The following is a 12,500-nucleotide window of genomic DNA, read 5'->3' as shown; positions in this document are numbered from 1 at the left end:
AACAGTCCATGTGCTTTATGTTAGCCTCTAGAAGCAATCCCTGGGCTAATGATTAATATGAAGGTGAGTTACTGTTTGTGGCTCATAGGCAGAACCAGGAGGGAAGCTAGAAGCATAGTAAGGGAAGAAGTGAGAAAGGTGAGGATTACTGACACTCTCATGAATCCATGTGCATGGTGGTCACCAGCAGAGAGAGAGGCTATGGTGGGTACTCAGACAGTACCTGGTGCACCATGGGAAGAGTATAGCTTGGCTGCTAGCAGTCATCAATTGTTGGCAAAGTATCCCTTTATTACATGCAGGAGACATGACATCATCTATGAAGTCAAAGACATGTAGGAGGAGGTATCTATCACACAGAACACTGAACATTGGGGCTTAGAAGACACAGATGGTCCTAGGACAAACCTAGATGCAACATATTATTAGGAAACTGAGATCTAGTTAGTGCAAGCCCTAAATGATCAGCAATCCTGCGGCTCTTCTATGACACTGATGGAAAGGTGGCTTCATCAACATTCCCTTTGGGTCCCAGATGCCTGGACTGGGATTTGACACATAAAATATGTTTCTATATGTGAGTGACCACCCTTCACTGCTATGGATCATGGATTGGATAGCCTCTCTGGGGTCTATTTCCTCATCTGTAAGACAGGGCCTCTATCTCTATTTAGTAATTTGATATACCACTGAATATGAGATGAACTAGCATGGAATCCAGATATCTGAATTGATTCATAAGCATATGAATAAATCAGGCTGTAAATGCTAAGCCACATTCTGTAAATTCAGTAACCCCTAAGCAATCTATCCTTTCTTCCATCATGAAAAGGTACCAAAGATAGTGGTTTTCTGTATCTTTCATCTTTTTTTTTTCATTGAAGATATATGTGATACTCACCCAGCTGCTGCCTATATTCATGGGACAGTCTCCCTTTCTCTCTTCCTCTCCTACTCCACCCCAACTCTCTCTTCTCTTTTTCTTTTTCTTGCCTCCTTCTCTCTCTTTCCCTTTGTCTGTACTGTCTTCCCTTTCTTCTCTCCTTGCTCTTCCTCTCTTTCCCTCCTTCCTCTTTTCCTCCTTTCTTCTCTCTCTCCCTCTTTCCCTCTCTCTCTCTCCACACATATATGTACATGAACACATATACATAATACAATTTGTCCATTAAGAAAAAACAATGTATCTTCTTCCTCTGATTTTGGAGACTATAGTTCTTTGGTTGTATGGGGTGGGACAGAAGGCAACATCAATTGTATTCAAGTAGGATTCTGATGCTGCTAATTACCAAGATATGGCTAAGGCCATTTTTTAAGCAATGGTTTGGCTCATTTAAAATTCCTTTGTTTTCATTTTCAGAAGAAAGAAAAGGGGAGAAAATCAACAGGATAAAAGAACAAAAGAAGCTCCCATAGCAGGACAGGATCTTTGCCAGCACATTTAAGAATCTACATTGTGCCAAGTGCCAGACAGAAAGGGACTGGGTAGTAAATAGAAGGAATAGGAGGAAGAAGCAGGAGTCACACGATGCCTTCTGCGTGAACAACAAGGTGTCAGGAAATCCAAGTGCTGATTTTTTTGCTTCACTTAGTAAGAAGACAGTTAGGCCCAAAAGGTTATCTAACTACAGTAGAGCCCAACCTGGGTGAGCACAGTGCTGGTGGGCGATCCTGCCATGCTGGCTAGATGATTCCTTGTGGTCAGAGGGGACCATGGCAAACAGCAGGTAGAAGCTCAACGTGTTAGTACCAATGAAGGAAGCAAAAAGGTTCTGATTACCAGCGCTAGAATGCATACATAACACTAGTGCATTCACACTATAAGAATCAGTTCATGTGATTGAGCCCGAGAAGTCTCAGTCTGGAGAAGCAGCGAGTAACTGCTGTAATTCAGGCTGGTTTTGATAAAATATCTGAGTATCAGAGGTTGATGGTACCAGTTTGTCTATGAATTTGAATCAATGAATCCATATAACGGTCTTCCTGGCCAGAAGATGAAAGAGACTCCAGCCCCACAGTGAATTCATTTTTCCTTGGCTTGAGAACTGTCTGGAACTGGATATATTCAAGGGTTGACACCTACACTGGTGAGGGTAAATTCTATTCAGTGTAATCCCTACCAGAAACTCTTATAGATACAACCAGAAATAATGTTTACCAGCTATATGGGTATCCTATAACACAGTTGATATATAAAATGAACTATTACTGCTTCTATTTCCAAGTAAATTCTGAAGTTCTGGGTAGATATGCCTTTGGTTTACTACTTAACCCAGGAAAATTACCAAAACAGATCAGAGCTCTGTGGAACAATATAGAAACCTCTTGAGAGAATAAGAGTAAATATCATGCTCTGATTTGGGGAACATGGTCGAACAATTCAGTCTACAACCACAATGGATAAGAAAATTGTGTTTCTAGATCTGGTGAGAAAAGCTGAGGAATGATGGCTCAAGTCCCATGTGTTTAGAGGGGAATTTTAAAGGACAATTCATGTGTTTTGGCTGAAACATGTTCCAGCATCACCCATGAGTCCTATGTAAATTAGTACGCATGTCCTCCCTGCCAAGCTTGCATTCCCATATAGAAAGGTCATTTCCTCTGACTACTTCTGTAGAAATACCAGACAGCATTGACTGTTTCAGTGTAATTCATCCTTTTACATAAGAGGACACATTGGGTAGCCTCAGAAATCCTGTCTAGGCTTTCAACAAAGCTTGGTTAGATTTTCTCAGATAGTTTTGTAAGTTTATAACATCTTTGTAAGGTTTGAACACCTCTACGAGGAGAGAAAATTAGGAGAGATAAATGAAGGTTTTCAGAGGCTGCCAAGGCCAGGAATGCAAAACTCACTGAACAATTCTGACACAGAAGGGCACGGTCAAGAAGAAGGAGGGAATTATTAAATTATTAATCTAGAGGTGTGGATGGTGAGATAAATTGAGAATGACTTTGTGGGGAAAAGCAGATATAACCAAAGAACTCTGAGAGACCAACTCACTGTGTTCAGACCAATCCAGAAACTCCAATGGAATGCCAGCAAAGCCAGAGGTCATGAGAGGACTCAAGAGTTCCTGCCAGGCAGACCACCTCTCAGATAGGATAGGATAGGATAGATAGAGCAATCATGAGGTGATACTTGCAGCCTCACCTAGGAACCTTTTGCTAGGTCTTCAAAAGATGTGTACTATATGTTTAACCTGTACTGTATGTTTAACTCTGTATACCTGTGACTGTGAAACTTTACTGCCAAATAATTTTTCTCTTGTGATTTAATGTTCCTCTAGGAAGCTGTGTAGCTGATGCTAGAGAAAACAAAACAGAGCAGAAAGGATGAAGAGACAAACAACAAGGGCTTGTTTGTAAGACAGTGTATGCCACTTGATGTTATAAAATAAGAAGTCGGGATTTTAAGATGTTCTCAACTCACTCCCCCGGCTGGGATATCTGCCTTGCTCCCATGGTCTTTAGCCTGCTCTTCTTTGTAGTTAGGAATAGTCACAGTGTAATGATAGTTTATCTTTCAGTATATAAAACACACATAGTGATGTCACTGGGTCCCTTTAGCAGCCCTCTGACATAAGAACCCATATTATAGCTAGAAAGATGACTGGTTGGAACTAATGGGGAATTTCCCATCCTGTACTATGCTACTTTGGCACATTGGAGAGAATGGCCTTGACAAACAGCTCTGTCAGCCTTAGGGACAGGTGGCCAGCAGGTGGCTTTCCATTATGCTTCAAAGCAGAGCTTGAGAAACCCCTGATGGGGGAGACTGACAGTATAGTTATTGGACCAGGGTTGAAGGGCCTGAACTCTCACTTGCCTCTAAAGACTGGCAGAGCAACCCGTCACGAGTAGCTCATCATCATAGCTCATCACCCCAGCCCTTGTCACTTAATTAGCAGCATCAGACTCCATCCTTGTTTTCTCCTGGACACTTGCTATTGTATGGATTTCTCAGCTTTTCATTCGGTGAAAGGCTCTTTTATCCCAGCTCCTCCAGCCCCTGGGATGTTGCATAGAAAAAGAAAGGGGTGTCAGGGATTCTATGAACACAGTTCTGCCCCACGCTCCCCTGATTTTCACTCCTTTCTTCCCTGCTGTGGTTCCTGGGTGGTCCTTGGATGGAACATTCAAAAACATTTCAATTCCATCCCTGCTCACCAAGGTATGGAAGCCAAAGCTCTGTGTCTCACTCATTTACAATACCTTTTGCTATGTATTTTTTTTATTTGAGTGAAAGAAAAAGAGAAGAAAGAAACAAATTCAGTAGATGAAGAAACAAAAGCAACTCCCCGGGGCTGGAAAGAGACAGCGTCGATACATCAAAAACTCCCAGACACTGACAAGGTGCAGAAGCTGCCCGACACATATCACACACAGGCTCTGCAGAGCAAACAGGAGCCAAAGCTGTAAAAAACTTGCTCTAAATTTCAGAGAAGTGCAATTCTCTTCTGGCTGGCTTTAGCTCCAGCCTGTTAGTAAGAGGGACTCTAAGTAACTGTCAGAGATGAAACACTCAAAAAAATCCAGCAAACTGCAAGGGCAGGAAGAACCCCTCTTTAGCTTTTGCTCCACAACTCTAACACAGACACTTCCAGGTGGAGTCTTTGGGCAGGTAAAGTGAGAAGGAGTTGCATCCAGCCTTGCCAAAATTTTGCTGTCCTGCTCCATCATTAGGAAAAGAAAGCAGCTAAGTGTCAGTGCCTAGCACTTACCTCTGTGGGAACTCTGGGGCCAGTGAACTCCACTGCAGTAGGAACTCTCATTCAACAGAACTGCTGCACACTGCACTCTGCTCTCAGATTCCCCCTCCCAGCTTCACATCTCACTGGCTGTGTGAGAGACACAGAAGTGGAGGAAGTACTTTAAGCCCTTACTTCAGCTACCAATTATGATTTGTCTCAAGACTCTAGACACTTGGGCTGCCTTCTGATGTGGATGAGGACACAGGGGAAATAGAACTAAGAGGGGGAAAGAGAATTGAAACCCATTTAAAGCAGGGCTGCTGGCTCAATTTTTATTTAATTTCAACTGCCAAGAGGGAGAAAATAAAGAGACTTCACTCCTTCAATTGCACCCTTTTCTTCTAGTCAGTGTACTTCCCATTGCCTCTTCAGGGCTCCTTCTTGGTCCTCCAAATTCCGGGAGTGATGCATGTATCAGCCTCTGTCAACAGTGGAGACTTCAGGATGAGAGGTTCTTGGCAGAGTGGATCGGCAACAGCCTCATGGGAGTTCAGAATCAAGGACTCTCAAAGAACTTAGAAGAGAAAGAAGGACTTTCATTTTCAAGGCTCTGAGAGTCTTTGCTTCTCTCTGTGTCCTTGAGTTTGGAGGAGGAAGATGACAATGTAGAGGGAACCATCTCCTTTCAGTTGGCCAGCAGAAATAACCGGTCTCCATAAAGATTCATGAATAAGAGATTGTATATAATCTCTGTGCTATGAATTATGCAGGGCCTGTGGACAGAAAAGAGGCCACTTCCCACCGGACTCACCTCTGCCACACTCACCTTCACTTCCCTCAGCCTGGCAGGCCCTCCATCACAGATGCTTCAGGCTTTGGGGAGGAAGGTCCAGGAAAAGAGGTCTGTTAAGATCAAACATCTTTGACTTTGGTGAACTCATAAAATTCTCTAAATTCTTTTCCCTTGATACCAATTTCAAATTACCTAAACTAATTTCCATTTCAGAACTCCTGGCAGAGACTTCGCATTGCAAATTCTAGTTGTTGTTAACCAAGGGAAAATATGGAAAATGGAAAACCAGCCCGTTTAGAAAAGCAGTGGGCAGATAAAGAGAGAGGAATGGAAATTCCATACATGAAGGCCAGTGGGTGTCTTTGATAAGTATCTGGAGTTGGCACAAAATGCAGCTGTCACCACATAAATTATTTCTAATACTTTGAATAAACCTGGGTGCTACACCTCAGGTATATGTTACTTCTGAGAAATACCTTCAACAGAAATATTGGAGTCTGGCTTCATTTCTAAATCAGCTCTGAAATCACTGAGGATTCCAACAGTAGCCAGAAGTAGGCTACAGTCTGCATCCCTCATCTTGCACAAACCAATGATATCCAAGATTGGACAGCTAGTTCAGGCCAGGTTATTCACAAGAACATTCTGGGCAAGATTTGTTTTGTGTATTTGTTTGTTTTTGAGACTTGGTCTTACTGTATAACCCAGACTGACTTCAAACTCGTGATCTTCCTCCCTCAGCTTTCCAAGTACTATAGGAATGTATCACAGTGCCTGGCTTTGAACCATATTTTTTTTTCTATTTTCAGGATCCCTAGGAAAGTAGGACTGTAAGTTACCACCTATGGGACGGTGTTCACCACTGAACTCTGTATCCCACTTTTGCTCTTCTCGGCATAAAATGTAAGAATAGATGACAGTGAGTAAAAGACCAATCATGTCTGTCTAAAAATCAGAGCCTCATAGTATTCCAGCACTGTACATAATTCTACGGATCATTTTATTTATAAGAGCTCTCTCTCTCGTGTGTGTGTGTGTGTGTGTGTGTGTGTGTGTGTGTGTGTGTGTATTTCAAGTTTTAAAAAGAGAGAATAGAGATTAATATTGTGAGTATATAATATATGCCACATGATATAATTAATTTTCATGCTGGCTAATGAAATGTGTGGTGGTAGAGGTTAAAGAGCTTGATTTCTGGGGCTGAATAATTCGCCCTGATCTCACATTTGAAATGTCTCTGTCTGGAAGCTGAATGGTAGCATGTCAAAGTCTAGATACTTTCTAATTCGATAACCTCTGTCCTAAGAGAGATTTCAGTCTTGCTTGGGAACCTAGCAGGTGTCTTACCATCTAAACACAAATGCATCTCATCTCCACGCTCTCTATTGAAGAATAAGTAACTTCCCTGTCTCTTTCTCCTCTGATTTATTTTCAATAAAGCCTTAACATTTAAATGGTACTCCAAATTTAAGACAAATATCATTTAATCCCCTTGGGACAATAGTTATTCTATCTCATTACTCTGGGCATCCACAAAGGTTGTCTTAGGGTTAGGACCTGGGTGAAGGGAGAAATTTCTCACTGCTGCCAAAGGCAGACATTCCCTAGGTAAAAGAATCTGTTCATAAGTTTGGGTGCAATGAGCTATATTATTCATACTGTAATCCACTCCTACATCCCAAGGGTTCTCTATCATAGACTGAATATTTTGGAAGTTTGCTTTAAAGCCTTTCATTATCAAATAGTGTGTTAGGAAAGTGAGCATGTCACGAGGAAATTGGCAGGTATCCCAGAGTAATCTAGGGGGCTGGGATTCAGTTAAGCCACCATTCAAAATGTAAGTAATTAAAATTAATTAAAAATCATTAAATAAACCTTGACTTTTTCAATTTAAAGATGCAACCCAAGTCACCAGAGCTCATAAAAAATGTGTGTGGCATCAAATCTATGTGAAGCATTTTCTTGACCTGAGCACTGACTATGTTACCTGCTGGAAGGAACAGAACACAAACCTCAAATCTCAAATACATCTTTATTCTTCTCAGTTTACTCCAGAAATATAGCATGCTCATTCTTACATCTAAGACAGTATGACATCTTTATCCCTCAATCCATCCTGCTGGCATATCTCATATTTCAGGTACTGACAACAGAGGCTTTGTAGCCACAAGCCCCAATCTTGCTTCTTAAGTGGTCTGTAATATGCACTGAGTGAATAAGTGATACCTCCTTCCACATTGTAGGAGAGTATTCCAATTGAAATCATGGGTAGAAACATAGATGCCAGTCCATGTGTGTTATCAGACTTCACTAGTACTGATTTATCCATTCACTCTCTGATCATCAACAGTATTTCTTCTGTTATTCTCAGGTGCTCAGCATTTCCCAAGTTCTCTCATATCCAGCCTATTACAAAGCAAAGTCAGATGTTACCCTGACTTTGTAATCCAATTTGGATGGATGGAAAATATACCAGAATCCACCAACACCACCAAAGATACAATGGGAAAAGGATCACTCCCAGCAACCCTAATATAGTTTGACTCTGAAATGTCCCTCACAGGCCCATGTCTTACATGCCTGATCCTCAGCTAATGGTGATATTTGGGCAGTCTGTGGAACCTATAGGAAGTGTGGCCTAGTTGGAGGAAACAGGTCATTTGGGTGAGTCATTGAAGGTTATGCTTGGTCCCTGCTTCTTTCCATGCCCTCTCATGCCCTCTCTGCTTTCTGGTCAGCCACGATGTGAACAGCTTCCACCACACTTGCCTATAGGCATGGACTTGCTTTGCCTTCCCCGCCATAATGGACTAAACCCTCTAAAACTGTGTTCCAAAATAAATATTTCCTCCTTTAAGCTTTTTCTATGACACACTTTGTCAGAGTGACATAAAAGTAACTGATATAAAATAAAAGTTGGGATTAGGTAAAATGTCAGATGAAAGAAAGCATTTAAAATCAGAAAATCCTTTTCTATAATCACTTCTGAGGGGATTAGGACTCAATACAATAGGGCATTTTAGGCAAGAATTGACCTCTATAGAGTTAAGCCCTCTTTCTCAAGATCACAAACAAATGAGAAAATTAATTACCTAATTCCTAAACTGCCTTTTAGTTGAAGTGTAATCACATTTATTATGCTGAGAACAGATATCCAGGTGAGTATATTCTTTATGCAGACTGGAGAAGCTGAAGGATTTGAAAATCAAACTATAGTTTCAGCTAAAAGAGCCAAGGAAATTTATTCTGAAGGAGAGTGTGAAGGATTGGGGAATGAAAATAATGGCTGCTCTCAAATGCTTGAAGAACCATTACTTAAGGAGACAAATGGGTCTTGGGTAGTATTATTTTCTTTTTTGATAGAGACTTCTAGCAAATAATAATGTAACATAGATGTAAAAAGGAATGGAACAATAAGGAGAAAGAGAGGTTCTCATATTGAAGCAGAATGGTCCAGAAGACAGAGTAAACTCCTTCCTCTCCATCACAGACAAGTGCAAAGGGATCCCCAGAAACTCTGAGCTCAATTTTGTTTAGTTCATGTGCACAAAAAGTTGAATCCAAAGTGGGCCTGAAGTCAGAGGTAAAAGTCTAGGTCAATACATGGGAATTCTCTAAGAATTAAAGCTGACTGACCAATAAGGAAATAAGATGTGAGGCCTCTGTTGTTGGAATGATCAAAGAAACCAGTGTAAGGATTGCAATAAGTCTTCTGTACACTAGGTAATGATGACATTACCTCACATTCAACTCAGCTCTGGGAGCCTTTCATAAGCTGAAAATTTATTCTTAGCAGTGGGAGACCTAAGCTCTTAGCCTAATTCTTCCCCTCCAAATTGTAGCAAGAGTAAGACTTAGTTGAGCATCAAGAACCGTTCTGAATGCAGGATTTTCTCCAAAAGCAAAGGGGCAAGTGAAATACTTGTGTTTCTTATTTCCTCATATGCTGAGGAGACCTCACTGTCATGAATCATCAAGGACTCCAGAGGGAAACCATTGCCTGTGAACCTGCCCTGCTTGGAGGAAAGGGACCACCCAGGAGATAGGATACATGCTTCCTGGTGGGAACCTGAGAAACCTATTTGTAGAGATGTCATCTTTCCATCTATGTCAGTGGTTCTCAACATTTCTAATGCTGTGACCCTTTAGTACAGTTTCTCATGTTGTGGTGACCCCCCAAACATAAAATTATTTTCGTTGCTACTTCCTAACTGTATTTTCCTACTGTTAGGAATTGTAATGTAAATATTTTTGGAGACAGATGGTTGCCAAAGGGGTCGTAACTCACAGGTTGAAAACCACTGATCTATGTGGCTCTCCAGCCCTTGGAACACCATAATTCCTGCAGGAAGTGTAGGCTATTTTGTTTTGATTTGATTTTTCAGATAGAGTTTCTTATTACCTAGACTGGCCTCAAAATCACTTTGTAGCTGAAGGTGGCCTTTAACTACTAATTCTCCTGCATCCACCTCCAAGTGCTAGGATTATAGGTGTGCACCACCACATCTAGCTGGGTTCTCAGGTTATTTTAACATGAGTAGTTGCTATAGGTTGAATTGTATTCCCCCCCCCAGTAAAAATGATTTGTTGAAATTCTAAGCCCGCATAATTAAAAATATGATCTTATTTAGAAATAGTTTCACTGAAGATGTAATTAGTAGAGAGAAGGTCATAGTGGACTAAAGTGGGCTCTCAATCCAAGATAATGGTGCCCTTGTAAAAAGATGGGAAGGGAAAAATAGATACTACCCTCTAGTTGGATTTGCTTCTTGGGTGGGAACTCATGCCTGGAACTTCAAGCCAAGTCAACAACCCATGGCGTGGAGGTTCCCCAAGTGTGGAACTTTTAAATATCTCTGTTTATATCCACAGACAAAAGCAACTCTCAGCCTTAATCAGAGAAGTCTCTCTTTGCAGTGCATGGAGAGACTTATGGCTGCCCAACATGCCGAGAGTAAATGACAGTTGAGGGCTCATCTATAGACATTCAGACCACCTTGTCTAAGGCTTTGAGAGCACTAAGGAAAATGGGGCTACAAGGAGATAAGATCCAGAAGACAGGAAGAAGGGCTGTAAAATGCCATTCTCTAGACTGGATGTACCCATTGCAATCAGGAGCTCATATAATTGCATTTACCTACATTGGCCTGCACAAGACCAGCTTTGTTAATAATCAGTCATGGAAGGGAGAGAGGCTCACAGGTCCCTAGCCTTAATATTGGACTGTTGGCTATTGATAGAGTCTGACAAAGGGATTACCATTGTCCTCAGGTGTGTAACCACTTGTTCTGGCCAGTTTAATGTCAAATTGACACAAGTTAGCATCATTCTGGATGGCTGAAACTCAGTTAAGAAAATGCCCCCACTAGATTGACTTGTGGGAAAGCCTCTGGTTTGTTTTATTGACTGATGATTGATGTAAGAGGGCCCAGTTCACTGTAGTGGTGCCACTCCTGGATTGGTGGTCCTAAGTGCTGTAAGAAAGCAGGCTGACAAAGCCATGAGGAGCAAGTCAGTAAACTACCATGCACTCCTTCATGGTCTCTGCTTCAGTTCCTGTCTCCATGTTTCTGCCCTGACTTCCCTCAGTGATGGAGTATGATCTGAGAATTGTAAGATGAAACAAACCTTTTCTTTCCCCAAGTTGCTTTGCATGGTGTTTTACCATGACAATAGAAATCCTAACTAAGACACTACTGCCAAGTCCCCAGGCTCCAGTGGTGTTCAGTGATTCAGGTAGATATGAAAATAAAAAAGAGTTTGTAGAGAAGAAGGGACTTGTTAAACAGTAGTCATAGTAGGGACTGGGGTGGGAGTAAGAGTGCAACATGCATAGCTTGCTAAACGGGGGGCCCTTTGGACACCCTTTGGACACTATGATTGGGACTTTTATCTTCTTGAACTGTTAGGCAATACATTTGTTTCTTCAAGCTGCCTAGTTTATGATAATTTGTGATGGAAATTCTAGAAAACGAAAATAGCATCTCTCCCAATATTCTCTCTCTCTCTCTCTCTCTCTCTCTCTCTCTCTCTCTCTCTCTCTCTCTCTCTCTCTCTCACACACACACACACACACACACACACACACACAACACACAAAACACACAAAATTTTCCCATTCCAGCTCTCTACCAGAGGGCTGAGGATGCCCCAAAACTTACATATGGTTTTTCGTGCTTGTGTCTCACCTTCTATGCTAGATCTTCTGAAATGTTTAAGCCTGTAGATAGCAGGGCAAATGGGCATAGTTTTCAAAGTGATCTTAATTGATTGACCCAAATACCTCATTGTTTTGGAATTTAGTTAAGTTACTCATAAATTGTGGATAAAACTCTTACTTTCTTCCTGTGGTTGCATCTTATGGGCAATGGGAGAGTATGAAAAGTACATGGGTATCTGAGCTTCTCAGCCAGGAGTACAGGGGGATGGACACAGAAGAGAGATGTTCTTTGCAAGGGGCAGAAAGCAAGGGCAGGGCAGAATGGTTCTGGGATACCAGAAAGGTCCAAGTCATGGGAGCAGCAAGGAAAGCAGAAAGCACACATGGGTGGTGGGAGTGAGACAGAACAACCAGCACCAGACCACTATGCCGTGTGAGCCAGACCACCATGTCGTGTGAACCAAGAGCAAGCAAGCATGGAAACTGATCAGCAAGTCTGGGCTCTTCAACCAGACAAAGGAAGACATTGGATTAGAGCTGACTGCAGTATGTGGACTCTTCTGGAATTGATCACTACCCTTTGGACAGCATCTTCTATCTATCTGTGTCCTGTGCATTCATGAGCTTATTCAGTATGGGTTAATAAGGGCTGCAATACCATACAATTTCAATTCTAAAATTTTGTAAAAACCTGATGTTTGGCTAGAGCACAACAAGGCAATTTTGGCAATCACATTGTTTCTGGGGTGAGGTAGGCTTTGTGGGTGTTGGTGGCTGACATTTGCACCCAGATCTTTTATGTTGGGATTGTTGTGTATCTTAGAACAATAAATATTAACTGTAGCTTAAGTTTTCCTGC

At 41.6% G+C, this 12,500-nt stretch overlaps 1 long non-coding RNA gene across 1 annotated transcript; it reads left to right on the top strand.

Annotated features, from left to right (window-relative positions):
- Window positions 1–371: 371 nt before the first annotated feature.
- LOC131925597 (uncharacterized) lies at window positions 372–3,371 on the top strand. The gene is made up of 3 exons (XR_009383301.1): window positions 372–577; window positions 1,358–2,084; window positions 3,285–3,371. It is a non-coding gene; the product is annotated as an uncharacterized LOC131925597 (long non-coding RNA).
- Window positions 3,372–12,500: the final 9,129 nt, after the last annotated feature.

The sequence above is a fragment of the Peromyscus eremicus genome, chromosome 15, assembly GCF_949786415.1.
Source record: "Peromyscus eremicus chromosome 15, PerEre_H2_v1, whole genome shotgun sequence".
NCBI classification, from domain to species: domain Eukaryota; kingdom Metazoa; phylum Chordata; class Mammalia; order Rodentia; family Cricetidae; genus Peromyscus; species Peromyscus eremicus.
Note: the sequence above shows the minus strand (reverse complement) of the source record. Positions and strands in the feature narration are given on the sequence as shown.